General features: G+C 44.3%; 1 pseudogene; it reads left to right on the forward strand.

The window, feature by feature from the left end:
- The first annotated feature begins 822 nt into the window (after positions 1 to 822).
- On the forward strand, positions 823 to 4539 carry LOC144133944 (uncharacterized; annotated as a pseudogene).
- Positions 4540 to 9332: the final 4793 nt, after the last annotated feature.

The following is a 9332-nucleotide window of genomic DNA, read 5'->3' on the forward strand; positions in this document are numbered from 1 at the left end:
TTCTGTCTTCAGTTCCCGATTTTCAGCTAAAACAGCACTCAGCTGACTCTTTATCGTTTCAAATTCCCCGTTGATGAAATCTAAACTTTCATTTCAGCCATTTCGGAACGATGATCTCGGTTTTCAGCGCGGTTTTCTCTGTCGTTACTTTTTGCACCCTTCGTCATAATGCTGTTTCTACAAAGCCACAACAAGAAAACACAACCGGCAAATTACAGAGTACAAAATTGGCTTGGGCAGCACAAACAACAGCGCTTAGTAGAAATGGCAATATTAACACATCAGCATGAAAACTAACCTGCACAAATTGAAGAGCAAAAATTAGGCGTCCGCTGTCAGCGCTGTCACTGTTGCCACTGCTGCCAAGAAACATTCCAAGACTTGTTGCAGGTATATGAAGCCTTCTTGGGATGACGTCACGTAGAACCTTGTGAGCTGACTCGCCTGCAGCAGGGGGCGGATTCTTCAACGTTGCTCTGGAATACGCAGATAGTGAATGGGCGATAGTGTAGATGTGCCGGGGGCGGTTCCACAATCTTCAGCGTCCACACCAGGCAAGGTCTGCACAAATTGAAGAGCAAAAATAAGCCGTCCGCTGTCAGCGCTGTCACTGCTGCCAAGACTCCAGCTTACGCTCAAATTTTACCGCGTGCAATTGTGTGTCAGCATTTTTGTACTTTGGCGCGATTTGCTATTACATTCAAAACATTCTTAGCATATTTTTGACTTGCGATTATGGTTTTGGCAATTCAAGATAAGATATGCATGTGTTGACATTTTTCGGATCATCCTGCAAAGTCGTGCGTTGTCCAGAACAACGGCATGAAGCACAAGAAGCCAGGAAATAGTTTCTTCCGCATACCACTGGACAGCAGGTGCGTTGAGTTTTCTTAGGTTTTGTATCTCTTTGCACTTACTATTTGCACAGTAAGGGTGAGAACAAAAGTCGTATATTCAAAATTAAATCGCTACTTTCATCATGGGTAACTTGTGCAAAACAGCTTCATGCTTGGAGTTGAAAGTATTGTAAATTATTACCATTACGGGGCACTAAATATTGTAATGAATATTTCGGAATGCTTGCAGTGGCGAGGTGACAAAGCAATTTTTTAGTTCAGATAAAACCGTAAAAAAGAATTGTCAAAAAAAGGACAGTAAGCAGGTCTCCAAATATAGCTTTGCTTGATACGTATTATTTCATGCGGCGCAGGTGCTAAATCAGTACCCGATAAAAATGCAGTTACGCTTTTTGTCACTGCTATCATTAGTTTACTGCTCCAGGAATTTTTTTTCCCTTCAAGTGTGGCTACGTTAATTGCTTTTGGTGCAAACATTTTGTGGTACCAAATGTAAGAATATTATTCAACCGATTGATTACCCTTTCCATGATTGAGTGACTTCACTGCCTGTGCAGGATGACACAGCATGTGTGCACTACACTGGAAGAGACGATCTTTTGAGAAAGCCGGCCAGCCTTCTGTATGCAATATAAAGGGTTTGCAGTGGCCATTTCACTGCTAAGATTTCATGGACACCGGCCATACCAGGCTCACAAAGCTGGCCGTGCCTAGCGTTCTTCCAGTTGCACAGTCTGTATGGCAGAAAATCAGTTTTTCTGCAATGGCTACAGCCCATCTAAAATAAGCTTTCCACAGTTTGCTCTGAAGTTGCTTTCAGCTTACCGATTACCACGTTGTCACAGATTTGGTTCTTAAAAAGTTATTAACGTTATTCTTTGGAGGCTGTTGCTTGTGTTTCAGCGAGACATTTCCTTCATTACTTAAGCAGTCGACCTACGGAACATTATTTTGAAAAGCTCTGCAGAGCTATCTCGCCTTCACCTATAGTGAGACTGTACTATCAGCGTCAACTGACACACGAACAAGAGAATTTCAACGGGAACTTCAGAACTGGAAGATGTTGCACAAGCAAAGGAGCATACAAGAACAGCTGCTATTCGCATCGAGGACGGAAAGACCGCTCTTTCGAAGTGTTAATATGACACGCCTGTTTTTCCTCTCCAGCCGCAATTATTTTTGTTTCTTTCTGCTAGCACTTGAGTTCTTTTGTTCGCGTTTTATTTGACGCTGATCGTACATCACACCAATCACCGATGCGGTGGCTCTGTGGTTATTGCGCTCGGCTGCTGACCCAAAATACGTGGGTTCGATTCCGGCCGCAGTGGTCGAGTTTCGGTGGAGGCGAAATTCTAGAGGCCCGGTACAGTGGGATGTCAGTGCGCGTTAAAGAACCCCATGTGGTCGAGATTTCTGGAAACCTTCACTACAGCGTCCCTAATAGCCTGAGTCGCTTTGGGACGTTAAATATCCATAAACCATAAAAATCACACTAATTTAAATTGCACTCAATAATTCAAAACTCTGGAAATTGCTTCTTTTCTAACCTGCTGGCTTTCATATCATTTTGTTCGAACTCCCATGAAGTGCATGGGAAAGCGAAATTAATTTTTATATACTTCATCATGTGCAGCTTGCACCAACAAAAACAATTTCAAGTTTCTTCTGTGTGACTTCTACTCGTGACTGTCGCGTGAGAGCAGAACCTGTATTGCTAACTAAGAATAAGCTTGAACTTCTGTTTTAGAGCTGACACTAACTCTTGATTATTACTTTCTTTAGGATTCCCGGAACAGACTTGTAGCAGCGGCTGCTTCGTATTGGAATGCTGTGACGTCCGCAGTTAGTTCAATGCTGTCTTTTCGTGACAGAGTGACTAATGAGCAAACATCTGCTGGCAGCAGCTCCTCCGTGACTGCGGAAAATGCTTTTGCGCGCTTGCTGGTGGAATATTTGGCCAGTAGCTCACTCATGACAGAAGGGGATCCTGTGATTGGTGAGTGTGGTGTTTACTTTTAGTTCACATATTGTGCTCTCCTTGTTACTTCTGCAGACAGCTTGCAATATTCTTCTGGCAGAAGTATCCAGGTGACTGAACATACTTCAAAGGGCACCTTCGAGGACCAGTTTAGCAGCAGCTCGCTGACAGAATATCCTGGTGCACATGGTAAATATTGGTTTACTCTGGCTGTTTCTTATGTAATATTCTATGTATAGAGCATTTTAATTTGGCTATTCTGAAAAGGTCTGCAAGGAAAAGGAATGGAAGAATGCAAGGTCAGTGTGCGCTCTGAAGGATGTTTTTTCATTTACTTTGTGCTGTTCCTTCACGAGAGGACCGGTGTAGCATTTCTAAAGGAAAATTATGGTTTCTTCCATAAATAAGAAAACTGCAAGCAGCTTCTTGCTAGGAACGCTGAGAATTATGTGTTGGCGAAATGCACAAAAAACTTTCGTCAGACCACAGGCACACGTACTCTCTTCCTGCTCATCATTACTTTCTGTGTTGTTTATTCGTTTCTGAACGCCCACCGCTGGCTCAGCAAAGACCATACGCACTTCCAATCGCACTGGTTTTCTAATATTGTCACGCATTGCTCTTCGATTAACAGTTTTGCACTCCTTAACACAATAGTGTGGCTGTGCTCATAGCTCTATTGATGCGGAGGAAATAGAGTGGAATTGCGCTTGCAATATTTAGCACGAGTAGGCTGTTGCAGTAGCTTCGAGCGTATCTGAGACCAGTTTTGTATCAAAGTACAGATGAACCATTAAACATTTTCAAATCAATGTAACAAGCCGGCGGAAAACTATCAATAGACTGCAGAGACAGCGGCAGAAGACTTCGTCACCGATATCAAAGGCCCTTGGCATTATCCAGCTGTATTTAATAATAATAATAATAATAATAATAATAATAATAATAATAATAATAATAATAATAATAATAATAATAATAATAATAATAATAATAATTGGTTTTGTGGAAAGGAAATGGCGCAGTATCTGTCTCATATATCGTTGGACACCTGAACCGCGCCGTAAGGGAAGGGATACAGCCATATTTCGCAGAGGAGGTTTCTCAGACTTCATTCTGCACACCTTCGCTTGAGCCCAAAATCCAAGGGTAGCAGTTTCTTTTCAGATTAAGTAAATTTGCTCTCCACTTAAAATTTTGTGGCGCGTGTGCGGGCGGATTTCTGGATCCGTATTTTTTTCTCCCCCAGCGTTCATTAAGAAGGTGGCTAGCCAATGTTAGCATTACACCAGGTATCATTCCTGGAATATTTCTTCAATGGGACCAAGTGCTCAAACTTGGAATGAACGAGACCGAGTTTGTTCTCTAATTTTTGATGAAATAAAACTGAAAAATGTGCTTAGTGCTACACACGCTGTCGTCCATGGTTTTACAAAAGATCGTACTGACCGCACTTCGACTACTGCTGAGAGGACTCTCATTGTTCTCCTTGCTGGTGTTTCTAGATGTTTGGTCCAACCGGTAGCTTTTACTATAAGACACGCGTCAAGACTATCGTCTCTCATGCGCAGCCTGGGGGTGTCGCTCATTTTAGAGCATAGAAGAATCAACACTACAGTGAAAGCTGTACTTTGTAGTCAGGGCGCTTCAAATGTCAGTCTGGCTAACCAGCTGGACATTACTATTGTGAAGGATTTTTTTTAAGTTAACGGTCGGTGGGTGTATTTCATCTTTTACCTGCACATTTGATTAAAAGAACATGCAATAGTGTCGAAGCACACAAGCTGCGCATTGAGGACGGTATTGTTGACTGATCACACATTGTTAACCATTATGAATCCAAACATGAGTTGCGATTGCGGTCGGCTGCAAACTTGACTCAGCGGCATATTTAAAGAGGCCTTTCGCAAGTATGCAGGTAGACATTGCAGCACGGTGTCATTTGCAGCTTTGGCGCTGGTTTATGCAAATGAACTTCCTGCTTTAGGCATGGCTACGGCACAATTTATCACCGCATGGGCAACATGTTGGAATCTCTGAATAGCCTTAGCACGAAAATAAAATCCCAATAGCTCCAACATGCAATCTAAGAAAAGGGATGCCGAATTGACTGACATCTATCGAGGTCAACTTCTTTGGATTACATCATGGAAGTCTGATGGCAGGCGTCAGCTCCGGCTTTGAAACCCTGCTTCCACATAGACTCCAACAGGATGCCCTTGAAAGTATATTTGGTTATATGAAACCGAAACAAGGTTGTGCCACAAACCACGATGTGTCACAGTTTATTTCGAGTTTGAAGCATGCCTGTACCAGAAAGTTGTTCAAGCGATCTGAACATAGAGATCTGGAGGATGATGGATGTGACCTTCGTGCGCTCTCGCTATTCTCCTTCAACAGGGAATCTCTTGTGTGCAAAGAAGAGCGTGCAGAGCCTGATGACCGCCTCGTTAGACGACCTTCTGAGCTTGCAAGTGATGTTAATTCTCACATCATTGATGACCCTGGAGCTTATGTGGCTAGCTTTATGATCAAACTGTTTGTTGGGAACTCAGGTAAAGCTTGCAGCTGTCAACAGTTACTGAAAAACGACAGTCAGACTCTGAATAGTCCCCACGAATATTTCATTGTTCTGAAAGCGTACCACGTGCCTAGCGAACTTCTTCGTAATCTGACTGTGTCTTTGAAAGGAGCTCTTGTTAATGTCCAGCTGCTTGAATCACGTTTTGTATCGCCATTTGTCGCAAGTTGGCGATATTTATTTCTGCTCTGCTGAGTGTCACAAGAGGGTTGTCAAAATGTTTTGCCGAGTTCGTTTGGTCCGGCGTATGTGGCGTTCGTGAACCGAAACTTAAATAAGATTATTTTTTAATCTTCGGTCTCTGGTGTGCAACTTGACAAGTTTAAAGCCTAGAAGGTGCTGTGAAGAGAGGTAATACCTTCCCCGAAGAGCCAGAACACCGCAGTGCAGCTTCTTGAAGTTATTTTCACGGCCTTCAAAACAAATTACAGTGATTATCTTATTTGCATGTTTGTAATCTGAAGAATTTACGGGCGCACTCTCGGTATTTGATGCAGGTTGGGGGGTTGCTGTGCGCGCTTTAGCTGAAGTCACATATTGTTAGCAAGAGCACTTCGAACGTTGAAATGATTGCAAATGGATTATCCACATCGTTGTAAGTATCATACTTTAAAGTGGGAACAGTTAATCTCGTCACAATTCTCATGGTTAGCTTTGCGTCGACCTCGTAACTCGCGTCGTCAAACTTTTCGTATTATTTCTCTAAGTTAGAGACAATGATGGGCACTGCAGGTCGTAGGTTATTATTACTAATTGCTAATGAAAGAGAACACAATATGGAAGCCTTTGTCAGAAGCAAAAAGCCCAAAGAATATGATTCTCAACGGAGGAGTGAAGACGTGTTAATTTCTGGCTTCATGACACTTGGGCCGCTGGCGATGATTGACAAGCCACGCAATGCTCTAAACTTGTGGCAGGGTAAGAGAGGCCAACGGCCTGCTGTCTTTGGAGCACCGTTTATTTTTCACTTTGTGCACCTGCTGCAAAACATTAATATTTGAGGACGTCGCGCTTGTTGTCTTTTCTGCAAGGGCTACCTATGTCTTGAGTACCTCTCATGTGTTCTATCTGTTGATATTTTCAGGTTTTCTCGTATTCAGGAACGCAGTTATCTTTGTATCGAGCCTTTGTGTACCATGCTGGTCTTGATCTGTTTTTAGGCTTATGTGATCATTCTTTGTCTTGCCCTAGAATAAAGTTTCAGCGACACTCCGTCTCTTAATTAACAACAGCATGCCGAATGACCACTAGCTCCAAACAGAAGACAAGCGCGCCAGTTAGAAAGAGTCCTTTTTTATCTATGAATCCACACCTTCCTGTATTATAGGTACACTTTTCTGAACAACTTGCATTGAAATAATTTCGGTACGACGAAGTTCGCAGCGGGGATTAAACAAGAGATTATGTCCGCCTCCAGCAACAGCCAATCGTGTGTAACGCGCAAGGAATTCGAAATTTGAGCGAGTGAAACCGAAACAATAAGTGTGTGCCAGTTGCTTTCAACAACCGCTGGGTGCGCTAATATCCAATTGGCGGCTTCTGAGAAATCTAAAATTCGCTCCAGTGAAACCAAGACAAGAAGTGTGGGCCAGCTGCTTCACCACAGCTAGGTGCCTTAAAAGCTATTTCAGTGGCACTCGAGCCATTCGAAATTCGCGCCAGTGAATAAGAAACGGGAAGTGTGGGCCAGTTGTTCTCACCAACTGCTAGGTCCACTGGAATCGATTGGGCCGCACAGGTCTCTGGGAATGTCCTCTACTATTCATTCTTTCTCACTTCCACGTGACAGCGTATGCAGCTCGTTCGGTAGAGAAGCCATTGGTGTCGTAGTAGGTGTAGTGTGCACCGCGAGTCGGAAATATTCGGGGGCTGTCTAAAAATCTATGCACACTCAATGCATAAAAAAACGGGGCCCTGGGCTGGGAATCGAACCAGGGCATTTGGCGTTCGAGACGGGAACACTTCTACTCCGCCATAACGGCTGTACGTTTCCATAGGAATAAAGGCGCGTCTAGTGCATGAACGGGTTTCTTAGAAACGTATCTTCGAGATCTGTACTGAAGCGTACATGAGTGATTAGGAGCATGTAAATTACATATGTCGTAATTGAACGACTACCATGCGTTTCCGGTAAGTTTTCTCGGTGCTTGGCGTGCAGTCGTAGCGTCATCGTGCGGCAACCACTGCAACCGCCCTTCGCCATGAACGGCGCTGGCCTGGGGGATGGCGCGCGCGTAGGCGATTTTTTTGCGTTGGAGTGGTGTCGTTCGTTTCTGAACAGGTCTGATGGAACTGCAGACGTCTGCGAGTGCTAGCGTGGAGCAGCGTTTGTGTTATTATCAGAGGCCTCCTAGAGGCTCCGAGCAATTTGTCCGACGGGCAAGGCGATAGTGTTCCGTGGACTCCCTGCCAACGCTGCAACACGCTGTCGCGTTCCACTCTTAAAGGCGAGGATTAAGCGTCCTCCAATTTTCTTGTGCCCGTCTGTGTTGGCGCTTCTTCGGTTCATATGAAGCAGCTAGCCCTACAAAAATTTCTGCATGAATGGGTTCTCCATCAGAAGTAGTCTCTGCCACGTCACCTAGAAATCTAAAATAATGAAACGTACCAAAAATAAGAATGCACATGCGTGCAGCTTGCATCCCGTGTTGAGCATGGGAGCGCTGTTATTTTTTCTCACTGTTATCAAGCGTAAAAGCTGCAGTAAAATGTAAGACGGATCGTCCGTGTAGCCGAGGTGCCTGCGAATGAGTCATAAGGGATCAATAAAACCGCGTGCAGCTCGGAAGAACGCAGTGCAATACGCATGCCACACAAGCATTCGCTGACTTAAAATACATGTCAGAAAAACATAAACCAACATGAATCACATGAAAAAGCACAACAAACACATTTCAAGTCAAACGCGCTTGTAAAACCGAGATATCTTCCGCATAAACTAAGTACTTAAAAGCGCTAATGGCTTTCCTCACAGCGACAGCGGTGGTGCGTTGACACAGCTGTGACTGGCGTTTTGAGAGAGAAACATTTAGTTCCTCTCTCTCACTTTACAGAAGCGGCAGCCGAAACACCGAGGTGCTCATCTTCGCCTGTAATTCACCATACCTAACTTCTGCTTTTAATCGAGCCCTTTTTCACGCAAACACAATCACAAATGACTGATACCGAGAGAGTGAACTGCACCGAGCAGAACAAGGCCGCTCTCAGCAATGGCAGCACAACTGGGGCAAAATGTTGAGGAGTTGTTAAGGCCGCGTCACAATTGGCAGCAGTGGTTAAAGTAACAAAATTGCGGCTATATTCTTCGTCTATAATTTCAATAATTTATGGTGCGCTTTCAGCAAGCATTTCCGCCTTATGAAATAAACCGCCTTTTGTAATATGGACTCAGTGCGAGTGCAACTAACGGCACCAAGCCGCCATCCCCCCCCCCCTCCCCTCTCCTCTCATCCAACCATTCGGATTCCAGGGGGGGGGGGGGGAGGGGTAGCTTCAGTGCCCTTTCCAGTGACTGACGTCAGTGCTACATATTCTGCAGCCTTTCGCGCCGGTCCGAGTTAGCGGCTGCGCTGGCAACTAGACTACTGCATTCATCTGCTCGCCCACAATTTGAAGGTTCGTATCTTTTCCCACATCGAGGCGGAATGTGCACTTTATTGCACATTCTTCAGCCATCCTTGCTTGCACAAGTTACGTAGTGTGTGCTCCCTTTTTTGTGCGTTCGGGTTGACGCTGGAAAGCACCTCCATAACTTATTTGCACAAACTATACAATACACTTCACTGAAACCAAAAACTGGGCGAGTTGGCGAACGTTTAGCATATTTCAGCAGCGCGAAGAAACGATACCGATGTGCGTGTTTCTTGCTTATTCTTAGTTTATTCGCGCTGTTCAAATATGCTATAAAATGCGTTGC

This window comes from Amblyomma americanum, chromosome 5, assembly GCF_052857255.1.
Source record: "Amblyomma americanum isolate KBUSLIRL-KWMA chromosome 5, ASM5285725v1, whole genome shotgun sequence".
Classification (NCBI taxonomy): Eukaryota; Metazoa; Arthropoda; class Arachnida; order Ixodida; family Ixodidae; genus Amblyomma; species Amblyomma americanum.